Below are 20104 nucleotides of genomic sequence, written 5' to 3'. Positions count from 1 at the left end.
TATTGTGCTCACCAAGGTGAAGCAAAAACCTCACCTCAGGCATTGCACACCAGGTCAGAGCATTCCACTCAAAAGAGATTAAAACTCCCCTTTCAGAGCCAAGAAAAATGCAGTTCAAAGACCAAAGCCAAGCCAGATCTCTTAAGTTACAGAGTCATAGAGTCATACAGCACAGTAACAGACCCTTCAGTCCAACCAGAACATGCTTAACATTATCTCAAACTAAGCTAGTCCCACCTGCCTTGGCCCATATCCCTCCAAATATTTCTTATTCATGTACTTATCTAAATATCTTTAAAATGTAACTGTACCTTAATCCACCACTTCCTCATTCCAAACATAAACCACTCTCTGTGTAGATAAGCTGCCCCTCATGTCTTTTTTTAAATCTTTCTCCTCTGACCTAAAAAATGTGCCCCCTCGTCTTGAAGTTCCCCCACCCTAGGGAAAAGACACCTCCCATTCTCCTTATCTATATCCCTTATGATACTATAAACCTCGATAAGATCACCCCTCGACCTCCTACGCTCCAGTGAGAAAAGATTACAAGAGCAACGTTTTGGTTTCCCATCTCAGACATCCGTATGGATTAAAACAACATACCAGCTGCAAATTGATGCCAAACAGGAACCGCCAACCCTGCTCAGATGTAGACCTAGACCTGGGATCAACCACCCCACTGTTATCAGTGAGCAGGGTCTGAGTGGGATGCTGACATCAAAATGATACCAGGGAGTAGGGAATGGCTACACATTAATCAAGGGGAGCACATGACAGTGTGGATATATGTACATGAGGGGAATTCTTGTGGTGCAGTGGTAGCATTCCTCCCTTTGAGCCAGGAGGCCTGGCTTCAAATCCCACTTGCTCCTGAGGTTTGTAATAACATCCCTGTACAGGTTAATTAGAAATGATTTTAATCAGTAGGTTGCAGGTTTGTGATGTGTGAGTTGGAGGAAGGTAGTAGTGGTGGTGGTAAGGTTACTGGCTTAGTAATCCTGAGCCCTAGGCTAAAGTTTTGGGAGTGCAGGATCAAATCCCAACATGGCACCTCAATGAATTTGAATTTAATGAAGATCTGGACTTAAAAGTTGATCTAAAGGAGGCCCTGTAACCATTGTCAATTCTTGTAAGATCCCACCTGGTTCGCTAATGTCCTTTAGGGAAGGAAACTGCCATCCTTACCGGGGTTTTGCCTACATGCGACTCCAGACCCACAGCAATGTGGTTAATTCTTTCTTCTGGGCAGTTAGGGATCAGCAATGTCCAAGTCCCATGCCTACACCCTACCTGACTTCCTAACCTCTGGTATTTAACATGTCTCCTGTCCCCAAGGTGTCAGACCGGGGAGTAGGAATAAACAGTGATGCTGAGCTCACCAGCTACTTAATTCAGATTCTCAATGACCGTCCAGTATCCGGGGAAAGGGAGAAGCAATTTGCATTTATATAGTGCCTTTTACAATCTCCCATCTTTCCAAAGCACTTTACAGCTAATTTAATACTTGAGACGTGTAGTCACTGTTAAGAAGCAGGAATGTATCAGTGCAATTACCAGCTGAGGGTCTATCTTCACACAGATGATATTGAACAAAAGGGGACTATTAGGCTAACTGTGTCTGCAGCTGTATTGGAGCCCGGGGACAGTGGACACGACACTGTTGCTTTAATTCCTCTCTCAGTTTTGCATGTTATGAAAGGAGAGTAGCTCTGGGCAATGGCAGAGGTTCTTTTTGTGTTCCTGGAGAGCATTGGCACCGATTAACCAGCGCTCAGTCACAGTTGCCTCCATGTACCCCTTTGACAAAACGTTTCGATGAAATCCACCCATAGCCTTGAGGCAAGCCACTGGGCTCCTCCCTGATGGGCAAGGGACATGTAGCAATGATGAAAGAGCACTTGCTATTTGTATCAAACATCTGAAAATATGTCAGGCACTTTGCTACTGCTGTTGGTGGAGATTAAACATCAACAAAAAAAAAAGAAGTGCCTAGATATATGGCTGTTTGGAGTTTCGATTGCAATTAGACTGTACAGTGTTTAGCCTTAGGCAATACTTGAAAGAAAAGGGCTGTTGTCATCTTGTGTTTCTTTATGATGAGAGTGGGGTCAAGCTATTAAAATTCTCTGTGTAGTTCATAGCGACTGACAGGGGCATCAAAGAAACCCTGCCATTATTTGTTCGGAGGTACATCTAAAAAGTTGCTTTCCCACATTGACAGCACAGATATGATGGCAGAGCAAAGAGAATAACAATTTAAAACTGGGATCAAGTTGGCATTCAGGATGACCCAGCCTTGATATTATTGCATGCCTTACATCAGACAGCTGACAGTTGTACAACTTGCGGCTCTCCACACATTTTATCAGAAACAGATTTAACTCACTCATCAAAGAGCAAAAGAGAAGTTCAGGAGCTTTTTTTTGCTTCAATGAGGCAGATCGTTAGTTTCAGGAATGAAAGAAGATTTGAAGGGGGTTCAGTCACGGCATTTGAAGAGGAAATGGGTAAATATTTGTAAAGGGGAAGATTGCAGGGCTATAGTGACAGAATGGTGGGGGGTGGCACTGATTTTGGATAGCTTTCTCAAAGAGCTGGCACATGTACGTCAAATGGTCTCCCTCAATTCGGTGACAGACATTCACTAACCTGGAGTCTGGAAGTTACTGACTGAATAATCAAAGCTGAAAACAAACCCAGCAGAATAAAATGTAACTTTATCTTATTGTCTCATGGGAGGTGCGTGTCGCTGGCTCGACTAGCATTTATTGCCTATCCCTAGTTGCCCCTTGAGAAGGTGGGGGTGTGCTGCCTTCTTGAACCGCTGCAGTCCATGTGCTGTGGGTTGACCCACAATGTCCTTAGGGAGGGAATTCCAGGATTTTGACCTAGTGACACTGAAGGAACGGTGATATATTTCCAAGTCAGGATAGTGAGTGGCTTGGAGGGGAACTTGCAGGGGGTGGTGTTCCCATGTATCTGCTATCCTTGTCCTTCTATATGGAAGTGGGTTTGGAAGGTGCTGTCTAAGGATCTTTGATGAATTTCTGCAGAGCATCTTGTAGTTGGTATACACTGCTGTTACTGAGCGTCAGTGCTGCAGGGAGTGGATGTTTGTGGATGTGGTGCCAATCAAGTGGGCTGTTTTGTCCTGGATGGTGTTGGGCTTCTTCAGCGTTACTGAAGCGACACCCATCCAGGTAAGTGGGGAGTATTCCACCATACCCCTGACTTGTGCCTTGTAGATGGTGGACAGGTTTCGTGAGTCAGTGGATAAGTTACTGGCTGCAGGATTCCTATTCTCTGACCTGTCTTTTTAATCACAATATTTATATGGCAAGTCCAACTTAGTTTCTGGTCAATGGTAATTCCCAGGATGTTGAGAGAGGGCTTTGAATGATGCTGATGCCCTTGAAGACAAAGTGGAGATGATCAGGTTCTCTCTTGTTGGAGATGGTCATTGCCTGGCATTTGTGTGGCACAAATGTTACATGCCAATTGTCAGCCCAAGCCTGGATATTGCCCAGGTCTTGTTGAATTTGAACATGGACTGTTTCAGAATCTGAGGAGTTGTGAATGGTGCTGAACATTGTGCAATCATCAGCAAAGGATTTGTCTTGCTTTCTGTGCACAGGACATACCTAGGCAATTTTCCACATTGTCGGGTAGATGCCAGTGTTGTAACTGTAGTGGAGCAGCAAGTTCTGGAACCCATTTCCGGAATGTTGTTGGAAAGAGATGACTGTTGCCGATCATCAGGACAAATGCAAGAACACCAAATTTTGGGAAGTGATGAGTTTCTGTTGCATTCTGCACGGCAACACCTCAGCTCATTGGAGTTGAGTTGCCAAGGAATCCTTTATTCTGCACAGTGTAGACTGTGGTACGCAGTTGAACTTTGGCATTCTTGCGTGTGTCCTGATGAGCGAAAGGAAAAGTTTTAGCAATACGTCTCTCTATTGAGCCCTGAAGTGGGCCATGTTGCTAATCCTCATTGTGAAGCCCTGAGTATCTACAGCACATGATGCGATGGGCTGAATCACTGTTCTCCAAGGACTGTTATCCATGGGTTCGACTCATCAGTAAACGCAACCGAGCGAGGAATGCAAGTGTGAATCGGAGACTATCTAGTGTGATGTAGCTTGTAATGTGGCCTCCGCCTCTCCACCACCCCACCACCTGTGCTCTTCTGCACGCTGACCCAGCCAGCACCATCGCTAATTCAAATCATTGCACCTCCTGAATCCTTCACACTTCGGAAGGAGCTGTCAATTGCTCGTTGCCAGTGGAAATGCAGCCCCAATTATATCCCTTGCATCTGCCCTTCCCACAGGGAGACCGGCCGGCTCTGATCCTGCCTAATTGAGATGAATATCTGCCTGGCAGAATTAATTGAAGGAATGCAATCAGACAGCTGTAAGGAACATGGCTCTTTTCCATGTGCTGCTGGCGTCACAAAGTGTAGGCGAGAGCTGTTTGCTGGGTGGGTGGTGCGGAGTGGGGTGCGGGGAACACTCGGGGCCTGAGGTCCCAGCTTTTCGTCCAACCCCAACCTCATCAGAGGCACTCAGGAGGTAGTTACTCCCCTTGTTTTTGATGGAAAGGTGCCACTGCACGTTTTCAAAGCTAGCCAGGAAACTTCTCCAAGTCCTCAAGTTCGACAGAAAATGGAGCTATTCCCACGTTCTTGTCTGTGGAATCTTGCTGTGCAGAAACTAACCATCACATTTCCTGTGGGCTGGGTGAGGTGCAGGCGTAATATCACTGGCCTAGTAATCCAGGGGTGCCAGGTTCATGCCCTAAGGGGGCCATGGGTTCAAATCCTACCTCAGCAGTTGGTGAAATTTAAGTTCGATTGCTACGTTTGGAATTAGTCTCTGCAATCATAATCATTGGCTTAAACACTGTCCTATGGCAATGTCCCTACCACTGAGCCAGGAGGCTCCAGTTCAAGTCCCAGCTACTCCAGAAGTGAATAATAAACATCTTGGAGCAGGTTGATTAGGAAAACCCCCCTTTATGGCACCGTTTTAGTATTTTCACACAGACAAGGCCTTTGTAGCACAGTGGTAGTGTCCCTTTCTCTGATTCAGGAGGTATGGGTTCAAGTCCCACCTACTCCACAGGTGAGTATAATGATATCTCTGTACTGGTTAATTAGAAAGTATCTGAAATGTCATCTGGTTCACTAATGCCCTTTAGGAAAGGAAACTGCCATCCTTACCTGGTCTGGCCTACATGTGACTCCAAACCCACAGCAATGTGGCTGACTCTTAACTGACCTCCGAAATGGCCCAGGGAGCCAGTGAGTGCAACAAATGCTGGTCCTGCCAGCGATGCCCACATCCCAAGAAAGAATAAAGTGAAAAGGCAAAGAAATCACAACAGCGATGGCACTTCATTGACTCGTGAAGTGCTTCAGGTCGTCCAGAGGTTGTGAAAGGCGCTACGGAAATGCAAGTTCCTATTTGCACTCCCTCTTTTGCAAATTGTCTGGGCTCCTGATCTTATTTCCTGTGCCACAAAGACTGTTGGGATTGCTCACACGTCAGCTTCAGGGGGAAGTGAAGGCTGTCAGATGGAATTAGACAAAGGGAGACGGCACGTTGAAATTCAGAGTGAGTGCAGCGATCGAGGAAGGGATTGAGAAGGAGATGAACGGAGAATTAAGAGCTTCAAGGTTGTATGGAGTGGTGTGACAAACTTGATATATATATGTTCTTGTACAACACACCCCACAAATGCCCCCCTTAGGGAATGAACCTGGTACCCCTGGATTACTAGACCAGTGATATTATACCTGCACCTCACCCAGCCCACAGGAAATGTGGTGGTCAGTTTCTGCACAGCAAGATCCCACAGACAAGAACCTTGGACACAGATTCTGGCCAACAGCGGCTCCGTGTGGGACACACATATAATCAGATCAACGCTGACACAAACAGCTTCAACACTTACATTGTGATGGCGATGGTACCTCATCCTTAACTCAGTGCACAAAATTCCCCACGTCAATGCAAAATCCAACCGGGAATTCAGGAATAACCTGTGGGGGGGGTGGGTGGTGAGTTGGGGTGAATGTGGAACTCGTTCCAACAGGGAGTGGATGGAGGCGAAACAATACAGCCCTTCAGAACTGGGCAACTGAGGGAGAAACAGGGAGACAGTGTGGTGTTAATGTTCCTGTACTAGTTTGCCAGAGGTCTGCCTAAACACTTCAGAGGCGCAAGTTCAAACCCCACGGTAGCAGCTTTTGGAATCTGAATTCAACTTATAAACTTTCATTAATAAGTTTGAATTTGAAAGCCAGTCTCGTTAATAATGACCATGAAACTATCGTTGAATTTATGGATTTCACAAGTTTCAAAATCTCCCCTCCCCCCACCGCATCCCAAAACCAGTCCAACTCGTCCCTGCCTCCCTAACCTGTTCTTCCTCCCACCTATCCCCTCCTCCCACCCCAAGCCGCACCTCCATCTCCTACCGACCAACCTCATCCCGCCCCCTTGACCTGTCCGTCCTCCCTGGACTGACCTATCCCCTTCCTAACTCCCTACCTACACTCACCTTTCCTGGCCCCATCCCCGCCTCTTCGACCTGTTTGTTTCCTCTCCACCTATCCTCTCCTCTATCCCTCTTCTATCCGCCTCCCACTCTCTCCCTATTTATTTCAAAACCCCCTTCCCCTCCCCCATTTCTGATGAAGGGTCTAGGCCCGAAACGTCAGCCTCTCTGCTCCTATGATGCTGCTTGGCCTGCTGTGTTCATCCAGCCCTGCACCTTGTTGTCTCGGATTCTCCAGCATCTGCAGTTCCTACTATCTCCGTTGAATTTATACAAACCCCTTCTTGCTTAATATTGTCATTTTGCTATCCAGGTATTGCGTGAACAGAAACCGGCTTCCTAGTTACTCAAGCAACCTTTCATTAAATGCTCCCAAAAGGTTAATATCTAAAAATACAACCTGCTGAAACTTTATTTACCCTACAGCTTCCACCTCACACAAACCCCTGGAAAGGATACTGAGGCTATAGCCCACCTAACCCAACACTATTGCTTTCTTTCTTTGAAAGGCTGTATTCTGAGTGAGCTATTCAAATACAGCAGGAAGCACAATCGCAGAACTCTGTTCTGACGCCAACTGGCATGTTTGTATATGCATTCATAGTGAGGGAAGTAAAGGAGGTGAATTTATGAAGCATATAAGGAGTAGGGAAATGGGTGGAGGAGACTGGGACCAGCTAAGCAGCCCTTGCAGAGACTCAGCACTGACTTGATGGGTTGAATGGCCTCCTTCTGTGCTTATTTTAAGGAAAGACACAACATGCATTTATATAGCATCCCTCTTAAAATCAGGGGTTCAAAAGTGCTTCACAGCCAAGTAATTTGTGAAGTGTAGTCATCATGGCAATGTGTACTGCAGTGACTCACCAAGGTTCCTGAGATGCCACCCTCATAAACGACAACCTCTGCCATCAAGGAAAAGGGCAGCACTGCCCCCTGCAAGTTTCCCTCCAAGCCCTTCACCATCCTTACTGAGAAATATATCATCGTTCCTTCAATGCTGCTGGGTCAGAATCCCAGAATTCCTTCCCTGATGTCATTGTGGGTGTCCCTACACCAAGCTGTCCAAAAAGGCAGCTCACCACCATCATTTCAGGGCAATTAAAGACAGGTGATGGATGTTGGCCAGGTCAAAGTGAGGCAGCAATGTGATCATGACCAGATAATCCATTGTCCTGACATATAGACTTTACTTTTGCTGTTCTTTTAATAGTGGCTTTGAGATGTAGGAATACAGAAAGGAATTTTATTTTGAGAAATGTCTTTAGATTGTGATGTAAGACAAGTGATTTTTATATATTTTAATATAATTCACTTTTGATTTTTGAATTTTGAACAAGTGCCATATAAGTTTCCGTGAATCTGGAGGTATTTAGTGATTAACTTGCAAATATTTCTGTAGCCATGGTGATTTCTTCTAAGCAGTATTAGAGAGAGACCCACTGGAGAATAATGGGGTTTCTTTACATTTGGAGAGTTTAAGATTGAACAAAGTAAACAATGTAATGTATTACATTTTCAGCTAGAAGTTCCTGTAATGTTTTGGGGCTTGGGGAAACACCCATAGTTTGAAAAAAAAAATTTGGTTTTCAGTTTAAAGTTCTGCAGATGTCTTGGCTAAAGGTGGATGAGTGAGACAGTTACTCCTGAGAAAAAGAGGGGGTTTTAGGATTATTTTGGAAGAGGTTACCTCAGTGTAAAAGCTCCAGGCCAAAGTCTTTGGTTAAAACTCTGAAGGGGTTATGTGAAGCTAAGAAAGTCTAAGCTCAGTTATATGATGAATCAAAGAATAGGCTACCAGATTCTCACAGGAATTGAAGCCAAAGCTGAGTTAAACCCTATGTGGGATAGACAAACTCTCTGGTGATTGAGTCCTGTAATGCTGTTGGGATGAATGGGATTGTATTTTTGCTGTTTATTTTAAAATCTTTAAATGTATGTTTTGTGTAAACAGTTTGGTTTATTCAATTTAACATAATTCCTTTGCGCAATAATTTTCTGTTTTATTGTTAAAACTGAATCTGTAATATTGTGTGTTTGTATTTCTGTGAAAGATCCTTGTTAAAACCAAAAAAAGATGATCTATCAAGCCAAGTTTTGGTCGGGGATCTGACTTGTCCAGTAATAACATCAGCTGAGACCATAACAGCTTCTTCACATTATTTGAGTCGTGTGAGAAATTAGCTGCTTTCATGTAATGGTGTTTAGGGAGTAGTGATTAAGAGTTGGAAGTCTTAAGTTATTTTCTATTGAAAGGATGGCCTTTTAATGACTAAACTGAATTTGACTAATCTCAGGAATATTCAGAACAATAAGAGGAGCCCATGAGGAAACAGAGGATTAGATTCCCAAGTAACAGCTTCTCTCAAATCTCATTCAATTACCAAGCAGTACTCAAACAACAATTTACATTTCCAGAACAGTAATTCAAATTTAGATGAGTAAATTCTCAACAGAGGATGACAGGAGCTAAGGTGGGAAAGTTGAGTTGAGGTGGGTGAAACACGATTATATTGAAGGGGAGAAGGCTCAAATGGCTACTCCCGGCTTTGATTATTTTTATTCTGCCTTCTCGTTAATAGGAGCTAAAAAATTTGGAAAATAGGGGTAGGCCATTCAGCTCATTGAGCCTGCTCTACTATTTGTTGGAGATGCCGGTGTTGGACTGGGATGGACAAAGTCAGAAGTCTCACAGCACCACATTATAGTCCAACAGGTTTATTTGAAATCACAAACTTTCGGAGCATTGCTCCTTTACCTGACGAAGGAGCAGCGCTCCAAAAGCTTATCATTTCAAATAAACCTGTTGGACTATAACCTGGTGCCACGTGATTTCTGAGTTTGCTATTCATTTTGATCATGGTTGATCATCCAATTAAATAGCCTGTTCTCCCGCTTCTAACAAAAGACCCTTACTCTTTCCTTTCTTCTCAAAAAAAAACAAAATCAAATTCTCAACAATTCTGAGTAGAATAATGCAAAGCCCATGGTGTCCGCGGTGATAGAAAACCAATTTGTGTATTCACTGAGAATGACTCACTCCTCTCCAAGTCCAGAAGGTACAGCAACAAGAGAATCCTCTCATGTGCATTATCTTTTAGCCACTAGCACTTGCTGCCTGAATAATAGCTGGCAATCTCCAGGGCTGAGTAATATCTAGCTCTCTTCACAATATAATCCAGGTTATGAAAAAGTATTTAGAAGAGCTGCTAAATAGATTGCGGGCTTTAAAATAGAGAGGGGGTGCTTGAAAAAGTGAATAATAATGAATGTCTCCACTTAGAACTTGTCAGAATTAGATTAACCGTGTATTTTTCTTCTTCGTTTTTGTGATGTGGGCATTGCTGACAAAGCTGCCATTTCTTGCTTATCTCCCGGTTCTCTCTTGAGGAAGAGGTGGTAAGCTGCCTTCTCGAACCGCTGCAGCCCATGTGGAGTAGGGACACCCACAGTGCCATTTGGGAGGGAATTGCAAACCTTTGACACTGGAGGGATGGCGGTGATATATTTCTGAATTGGGATGTTGAGCGGTTTGAAGGCAAATGTAGAGGTCATGACACTCTAGCGTTCTGGTGGTCACAATTTTGAGTTTCTGCAGTGCATCATCAAGGGCGGCTCAGTGGTTAGCACTGCTGCCTCACAGCTCCAGGAATGGGTTCGATTCCACCCTCAGGCAACTGTCTGCGTGGAGTTTGCACATTCTCCGGGTGCTCCAGTTTCCTCCCACAGTCCAAAGATGTGCAGGTTAGGGTGGATTGGCCGTGGGAAATTGCCCATGGTGTTCAGGGGTGTGTAGCTTAGGTGGGTTATAGGGGGATGGGTCTGGGTGGGATGCTCTGAGAGTCATTGTGGACTTGTTGGGCTGAAGGGCTTGTTTCCACACTGTAGGGATTCTATGAGCTTCTATGATAATGCAGACGGTGCACACTGCTGTGACTGAGTGTCGGTGGGACAGGGAGTGGATATGGTGCCAATCAAGCAGAGAAATATGGAAAATAGGAGTCGGCCATCAAGCCTGCTAAGCTTTTCATTACGATCCTCCAACTCAATACCCTTTCCCCCGCTTCTAACAAAGCGCTGTTACCCTTTCCTTTCTTCTAAAGAAAACAAAATCAAATTCTCAACAATTCTGAGTAGAATAACATGGTGGCTGCTTTGTCCTGGATGGTGACAAGCTTCTTCAGTGTTGTTAGAGCTATACACATTCCCCCAGCTCTTTATCTATTCATACAGTTAAATCTCCATTATCCCCCTTTCATCCTCTTCATCACAACCTCCCAGTTACTGATTTACAAGATGATGAGAGGCATAGATAGAGCGGATAGTCAGAGACTTTTTCCCAGGGCGGAAATGATTATTATGAGGGGGCATAATTTTAAGGTGATTGGAGGAAGGTACAGGGGAGATGTCAGAGGGAAGTTCTTCACACAGAGTGTGGTGAGCATGTGGAGTGCGCTGTCAGCAGTGGTAGTGGAGTCAGATACTTTAGAGGCTTTTAAGCGACTCTTGGATAGGCACATGGAGGATAGTAAAATGTAGGGTATGCAGGGTAGATTGATCTTAGTAGGATAATAGGTTGGCACAACATCGTGGGCTGAAGGGCCTGTACTGTGCTGTACTGTGCTGTACTGTTCTATGTTCTATGTTCTATGTTCTATGATCTGCTGCATTTGTATGTCCCCAGCATCCTATGTTCAGTGCTGAGATTCCTTCAGCGCTATTGCCTCCAAATTCACACTGGATGTTGGAAACCGGATATCGCAATCCCCAACTCACTGGATATTCTAACCATGGGTGGTCGATTCACTCTCTTCCTTGTACTGCTGGACTGGCTGGAACCCAGTGTGAGTGTGTGTGTGTGTGTGAGTGTGTGTGTGTGTGACCTAGTGTGACCTAGATCCAACTAAAGAAAAAAAGATGGAAAACTTGGGAGGGATGGAACTGGTTCAAGCTCATTTACTTGAAAATGAACTTCAGTTCAGTCCCTATAATGATTTCCATGTTTTACTGATTTTTTTTATTGTTTTCTTTCCCCATGTAGTCTGCACTTGGCCTCCTCCCAAACCTCAGCCTAGTTGCCCTCCAACCAGAGATTATGAGTGTTTAATTCCAATCATTCTTTCTGGAGAAATGAGGGAGACTAAATAAGATTACATGCCAGACAATACGGAGGGAATTTTGCATCCTTTAAATGTTTATCTAAGGATAAACATGAACAATTGTTCTCACAGCACAGTACAGATTAAACCCATTATGCACTATTCCCAGTGCTAAGGCATCTTAGCCCACACTGTAGCCAAAGGGCTTTTCATCTGATCACAGTCTTTTAGGGAGACAGTTTCAGATTTCCATAACACTTTATGAAAAAAATTGCTTCTTGATTTCCTTCCTGACGATTTTACTGTACCTCACGTTTCTGAATTCCCTGTCTGCATCAGCAAAAATTATTTTGCTCAGTATCTACTGTATTAAATCCTTTTCAAGATCTTTTAACTCCTCAATCAGATTACCATTCAACCTTTGAAACACAAGGAAACACAAGCCATGGGGCGGCATGGTGGTTCAGTGGTTAGCGCTGCTGCCTCATAGCGCCAGGAACTTGGGTTCAATTCTTGCCTTTGGTGACTGTGTGGAGTTTGCACATTCTCCCTGTGTCTGTGTGGGCTTCTTCCAGATGCTCCAGTTTCCTCCCACAGTCCAAAGATGTGCAGGTTAGGCAGATTGGCCACGGGAAATGCAGTGTTACAGGGATAGGTAGGGGGGAGGAGTGATCATCAGATGGTCAGTATGGGCCAAATGGCCTGCTTCCACACTGTAGGAATTCTATGAAGCCAAGAGTCCAGTGCAGTGTGTTCACAAGTCTCTTTCCGTCCTTTCATTAGTAAACATTTGCTCCTTCCTTGTGTTGACTGACTCTCTCGAAGAAATGACAGAAAATTATTTGTAACCTCTTCACTCGAGTGGTTGTATAGCTATTTAAGATTTAAGCACAGAGGAACAATCAAGAAACTCGAATAAATGGTCACATGACTTCACATCTAATTCTGAGGATTAGCCACCCTCTAGATGAATTGGGCCCCATATACATCAGAAGATTAGCAAAGCCCTGGAGAAGATGCAAAGCTTAAACTCTAGAGGTTTTTTCTTGAGTACCAAATAAAAAAGGACCAATGGCATGTGAAAATGGCAGAACATTAATCGTGTGTGACTTTAATCTTGTAAATTGGGAAAATCGAATTGAGAGAGGTAGCCACAAGCAAGAATTTACAGAGTGTATTTGGGACAGTTTCCGAGATTAATATCAGGAACAAAAACAGAAGTTTCTGGAAAAGCTCAGCAGTTCTGGCAGCATCTGTGAAGAAAAATCAGAGTTAACTTTTCGGGTCCAGAGACTCTTCCTCATAACTGAGATTAATATGTTGTGGATCCAACTACAGATAAGGCTATTTTAAATCTGATAATGTGTAAAAAGACAGGTTTAATTAATCATCTCTGAACAAAATAAACTATAGGAAGCAGTGATCATAACATAATGGAATTTAGCATTCAGTTTGAGAGTGAGTAACTTGAGACAAAAACAACTGTGCTAAACTTAAATTAGGATAATTATAAAGGAATGAGGGAAGAGCTGACTGGGGTGGATTGGGAAAGGAATTAGTAGAAATGACAATTGACGAATAATAGCAGACAAGACAGTAAGAGCTTCTTTAAATATAGAAAATAGTGATCAAGGTGAATGGAGGTCCCTTAGAGAATGAGGCTGGGCAAATAATAATGGGGAATTAAGAAATAGTAGAGGAGTTGAATAAATATTTTTCATCTGTATTCATGGTAGAAGACACCAATAGCTATCAAAAAAAATCTAAGTAATCAAGGTGCAAAAGAAGGAAGAGGAAATAAATGTAATAATTATGACTAGAGAAAAAAGAGCCAACCAAGAAAACAAATAGGGTTACAGGCCAACAAGTCCCTGGAGCTGATGAGATGCATCCTAGGATTTTGAAGGAAGTAGCTACTGAGATTGTGGATGCACTGGGAGTAACCTTCCAGGAATCTTTAGATTCTGGAAAAGTCCCAAAAGAGTAGTAGTAGGAATAGAGAAGCTGACTGTTATATAATTGGAGAAAGTCTGCAGAAAACTGTAGTGCAGAGAGATTTGGGGTCCTTGTGCAGGGAATAGGGAAGGCAAATGAAATGTTGGCCTCCATTTCAAAGGGAATGGAGTATAAAAATAGGGAAGACTTGGAAAACTACGCAAGGCCTTGGTTTATTTACAATTCGGTGAGCAGTTTCAGTCCCCTTATCTAAGGAAAGATATATTGGCATCAGAGGCAGACAGAGAAGATTCATAAAGCTGAGCCCTGGTATAGAGGGATTTTCTCATAAGAAGAAGTTGAGCAGGTTGGGCTTGTTTTCATTGGAGTTTTGAGGAATGAGAGGAGACATAATTGAAACAAATACAATTTGTAGGGGATTTGATGGGGGAGTCGAGGACCAGACGGCATCATTCAAAGAAAGGCTTGGCCCATTTCAAGCAGAGATGAGGCAGAAAGAGACACTGACATTGGAGGCAGTCCAAAGAAGATTCATTTGACTGATAGCAGGCATCGAGGGACTGTCTTATGAGGACAGGTTGAGCAGATTAGGCCTGTATTCATTGGAGTTTAGAAGAATGAGGGGTGCCTTATTGAAACATACAAAATTCTCAGGGGATTTTACAAGTTAGATTTACCCACCAAACACAGAGATGAGGAGAAATTTCCTCTCTCTGAGGGTAGTGAATCTGTGGAATTCTCTATTGCAGAGGCTGGGTCTTTAAGTCTATTCAAGGCTGAGACAGATAAATTATTAGTCAGTCAGGGAATCCAGCGTTATGGGGAAAAGGGAAGTTGAGGTTATTAAGATCAGCCATGATCTCATTGAATGGCCTGCTTAAGCATCTATATCTTCTGCCCTTTATTTTAAAAATAAGGAGGAGGAATAACTTCAGTTTGGGCTATTGCTACTCCAAGGGTGACAACTCTGGAAGAAATGGCCAGTACACAGGCACTGAAGCAGACAGTACAAATGAACTTCTGGAGTTGCATCCATCCTGGCAAGTCAGGGATATTCCAAGGCATAAGTGAGAAGTGTGATGGAATACTTTCCATTTGCTTGAATGAGTGCGGCCCCAAGGAGATTTACATTTATATCGCATTTTTTAACAAAGGAAAATGCCACAAGGTGATTGGCTGTGATTTTAAGTTGAAAACGGGAAGCAAGGTGGGAGGATCACAGCCAAGAGGAGGCTACGGTAGGTGTTGCAATCACTTCAGTGCAGTGAAGATGCAGGGAGGGGGAAGATGCTGTGGAGAGATGTTCTTGCAATTTAAGGTGACAGGTTGAATGGATCAGTGAGTTGAGATCAATGCTGGGCCAACTATTTTCTTGCTTCAAGTGAATTGAAATAATTTACATCAATGGAAAATTTGCTGAACAATAGAAATGCAAACGAGATGGAGTGCAACAGGAATTTTGACAAAATTAGAAAGTAATTTGTTAGGAATGAAAGAGTTTCAAAGTTCATTTCACACTGACCCGCACTTGTTGAGAGAAGATCTAGTTTATGCTGGCAACATTCAGGAGTTGAAGCATCCCAGGTGGTTTCACTGATGCTCTTGATCAGTTTCAGTGACTGTCAAAACTACCTGTTGGCAAGCTGTTGTAAAGGCATGTGCTAAAGTCCAAAGACAACCTCAACTCCTTGCCTCTGGAAGTATTCAGCTCCCTAGCAAAATCCTTGACCACAATTGTAGGCACAATCCCAGCATAATGCAAGTGAGACACTTCAATCTGGATTGACTGTTAGCAATACATTCAATACAAGGAAGGCTTTAAACAAACACCTTCCAAAACCCATGACCACTTCCGCCCAGAAGGACAAAGGGCAGCAGATACATGGGAACATCAACTCCTGCAAGTTCCCCACCAAGCCACTCACCATCCTGACTTGGAAATACAGTGCCATTTTTACTGGGTCAAAATCTTGGAATTCCCTCCCAAAGGGCATTATGGGTCTACCTACAGCACACAGACTGTGGCAGTTCAAGAAGGCAGCTCACCACCACCTTCTCAAGGGGCAACTAGGGATGGGCAAGATCCCAGACTGGCCAGATAAACTATATTATTTCCCCACAAAGATTGAGTGTTGAATATGAGCCTGGATACCAGGAAGAGGTACCACAGTGATGAGGGGATCCTTTACTTGAGAGGTCCTTGTTCACGGAAGATCATAGAATCCCTACAGTGTGGAAGCAGGCCATTCAGCCCATAGAGTCCAACCCTCTGAAGAGCATTCCACTCTCTTACTCTATACTTCCCATGGCTCACCCACCTAGCCTGCACATCCCTGGACATTATGGGCAATTTAGCATGGCCAATCCACCTAACCTGCTCAGCTATGCACTGTGAGAGGAAATCCACAGACATGGGGAGAATGTGCAAATTCCACACAGTCACTTAAGGGTAGAATCAAACACAGGTCCCTGGCACTGTGAGGCAGCAGTGCTAACCACTGAGCCACTGAGCTGCCCTTGCATGCTCCATGTGAAAATCAGAACCATGGACAGCGCAGCACAACCTCAGTACAGTATTAAAGCATTAGCCAGAATTTGATGCTCCAAACTCTAGAGTTTGATTTGAATCTTTTAATTACATTTAATGGTCTGCCTGACATTTTACCCAATGGATATATTAATATATCCTGCAAGGCAACATTACTCCAAACGAAAAGTGTACACAAGTGCATTAAATAGGAAATAAAGGTCAGCAGCTTAAAGGGAAATTTTTTTCAGAATTGTACTCATTTTCCACCAAACACGTGACTTGCATCATGGAAGAAGTGAATTGTTCATTGGACTCTTAACATCTTAGATCCAACTTCAAATGCCAAAGTCTCCTTTCTCTGCGGTCTGGAAGGGCACATTTGAAACATGAGTTGGTCCATTGTAGACCAATCCCCACCGAAGGGCTGCATTAAGCACATCACTCAGGGAAAATAGGACGCAGCTGTCACATATAGCAGTGGGTGCTCTTCTGACGTTACAGCAGAGGCAAGCTATTACAAGAGAATAATGGGTGCTTTCATCTGCAGATGTTTTGTTGTGTGTGGGGGACTCTAATTAGATTCCTAACTTAAGTCTAAGGTAATTTCAGTAAGAAGTCTTTATCTACAGCAAAGTGGATGCTTTTCTGTTTTTTCTTTCTATGTATTTTCCATTTTCTTGGAACACTGGTAGAAATTCTCATTCCATCCATCCATCATTTTACACTGAAACCATCTTCACACCATCATTAATCATGAAGTTGGAGGCAATATATTAGAATGACTAGAGGACTGGCCAGCTAATAGACAGTTGGGTTAAGGGGGTACTTTCAGGATGGTAACCTGTAACTAGTGGAATACCACAGGGGTCAGTGCCAGTGCCATAATGATTTACAATAGATATTAGTAATTTGGATGAGAAAAAGGAATGCACAGTGGCTATGTTTGCAGATGATGTGCAAATGGATGGGACGGCAAGTGGACAAGATCACAGAAAGAGTCCGCAGAGGGATATGGATGGGTTAAGTGAGTGGCCACAAGTTTGGCAGATGAAATATAATGTGGGAAAATGTGACCTAATGCACTTTGGAGATATAGGGGAGCTGACTTTTTTGTAAATGGAGAAAGACTTCAGAAAGCTACAGTACAGAGGGATTTAGGAATCCTTGTCCATTAATGATAAAAAGCTACCAGACAAGTTAAATAGAGAAGGTAAGTGGACTGTTGGCTTTTATTTCAAAGGGAACGGAGTATAAAAATAAGGGGGCTTTGCTAAAACTATACAATTCACTGGTCAGACCACAGCTGGAAAACTGTGAACAGTTTTGGTCCCTTTATCTAAGGAAAGATATACTGGTGTTTGAGGCAGTCCAGAGAAGGTTTACTCTGTTGATACCAAGTATTAAGGGACTGTCTAATGAAGAGAGATTGAGTAGATTGGGCCTGTATTCATTGGAGTTTAGAATTATGAGAGGCAGCTTTATTGAAACATACAAAATTCTCAGGGACTTTTCAGGGTAGATGGACAAGGGTTGTTTTCCCTTGTGGAAGAGTCTAGGACGAGAGGGCATCATCCCATTAAATACAGAGATGAGGAGGAATTTGCTCTCTCCGAGGGTAGCAAATCTGTGGAATTCTCTATTGCAGATGCTGGGTCATTAAGTCTATTCAAGGCTGAGATAGATAAATTTCTTCTCTCAGAGGGTAGTGAATCTGTTAAATTCTTTTCCACAGAGGGCTGTGGAGGCTGGGTCACTAAGTATATTTCAAGGCTGACAGGTGTTTAATCGATAAGGGAATCACGGGTTATGGGTAAAAGGCAGGAAAGTGGAGTTGAGGATGGTAGAGTAGATTTGATGGATTAAATGGCCCACTTCTGCTCCTGTGCCTTATGTTCTTATTGCCATAATATGTTCTGCTGACAGTATCTTGAAAGTATCTAATCCCATGCTGTCCCTGTCCTGGGAGTGTTCAATGCGGGACAGTGTAGAGGGAGCTTTAATCTGTATCTAACCCCGTGCTGTACCTGTCCTATGGGTGTTTGATGGGGACAGTGTAGAGAGAGCTTTACTCTGTATCTAACCGAGTGCTGTCCTTGTCCTGTGGGTGTTTGATGGGGACAGTGTAGAGAGAGCTTTACTCTGTATCTAACCCCATGCTGTCTCTGTCCTGAGAGTGTTTGTTGGGGGATAGTGTACAGGGAGCTTTATTGATTGATTGTTGTCAGATATACTGCGATATAGTGAAAAGTGTTGTTTTGTGTGCTATACAGGCAGATTGTACCACCAGGGTAGCAGAACGGAGTGCAGAATACAGTGTTATAGCCACAGAGAAGGTACAGAGAGAAAGAGATCAGAATTAACATTTGAGAGGTTGTTCAAAAGTCTGATAACAGCAGGAAGAAGCTATTCTTGAATCTGTTGGTATGTATATTCAAACTTTTGTATCTTCTGCCTGATGGAAGAGGGTGGAACAGAGTGTAAGAGAGTATAACCAGGTTAGGAGGGGTCTTTGATAATGTTGGTTGCTTTCCCAAGGCAGCAGGAAGTATCGATGGAATCACAGGATGGCAGGATGGTTTGGACTGGGCTGTATTCATGACTCTCTGTAGTTTCTTGTGGTCTTGGGAAGAGCAGTCGCTTTGCCAAGCCGTGATGCATCCAGATAGGATCCATTATATGGTGCATCCATAAAAATTGATGAGAAACATTGTGGCCATGCCGAATTTCCTTAGCCCCCTGAGGAAGTAGAGGCATTGTTGTGCTTTCTTGAGAATTGCTTCGAGCTGAGTGGACCAGGACAGATTGTTGGTGATCGTCACTCCCAGGAACATGATGCTCTCGACCATCTCCACCCCAGCCCCATTGATACAGAAAGAGGTGTGCCCCCATACTCTGCTTCCTGAAGTCAATGACCTGCTTCTTTGTTTTGCTGATATTGACGGAGAGACTGTTGTCTTTACATCATATTGCTAAGCTCTCAATCTCTTTCCTGTTTGAGATTTGACCTACTACAGTGGTGTCATCAGCAAACTTGTAAATGGAATTGGGACGGAATGTGACACAGCCGTGAGCCCACACAGAGTACAGTAGGGGGCTGAGGACACAGCCTCATGGGGCACCGGTGTTGAGGATTACAGTGGAGGAGGTGTTGTCACCTATTCTTACTGATTGTGGTCTATGGGTCAGGAAGATGAGGATCCAGTTACAGAGGGGGGGAATCTGAGACCTAGGTCTTGGAGTTTAAAGGTGAGCTTGTTTGGAATTATGGTGTTGAAGGTGGAACTGTAGTCAATAAGAAGGGGCCTGACATAGGTGTCCTTGTTATCCAGATATTCCAGGGATGAGTGTAGGGCCAGGGAGATGGCGTCTGCTGTGGACCTGTTGTGCTGGTAGGTGAATTGCAAAGGATGAAGGCAATTTGGTAGGTTGGAGTTGATGTGAGCCATGACTAGCCTCTGTGGGTTCACTCTTTACTCTGTATCTTAGGCTGTCTACATTGTCAGTACTGACTTCTCGAGGTAGAATGCATTCTGTCTCACATCATAAACAACCGTCATTTTGATGAGCACCAAAAAAACCATCTCCGCATAAAAAAACACACAAATCATGTTGCTTGTTTGTGCTGCCATCAGGATGAAAGGAAGGTGCCAATCGCTCCATATAGCCTACCTTACAGCGCTCCTTTAACAGAAAGCAAGCAGTTGGCACGGTTGAGCAAGTGCAAATTCATGAAAAATCGAGCACTTTACTGAATGACACACACAATGCTTCATGACAGCTGAACGAAATCTCCAGGAGCAAACAAAATCTTGAAGCAGACAGATTAGTTCCTGAAACAAGGGCCTACTTTAGCAAAGCAAGTATTTGCATAACTTTGTGAGTGTGTGTGTGTCTGTGTGTGTGTGTGCATGCATATGTTTGTATTTTGGTATGTGTGATGTGTGTGTGTCTGCCT

The sequence above is a fragment of the Rhincodon typus genome, chromosome 37, assembly GCF_021869965.1.
Source record: "Rhincodon typus isolate 14 chromosome 37, sRhiTyp1.1, whole genome shotgun sequence".
Lineage (NCBI taxonomy): Eukaryota > Metazoa > Chordata > Chondrichthyes > Orectolobiformes > Rhincodontidae > Rhincodon > Rhincodon typus.
Note: the sequence above shows the minus strand (reverse complement) of the source record.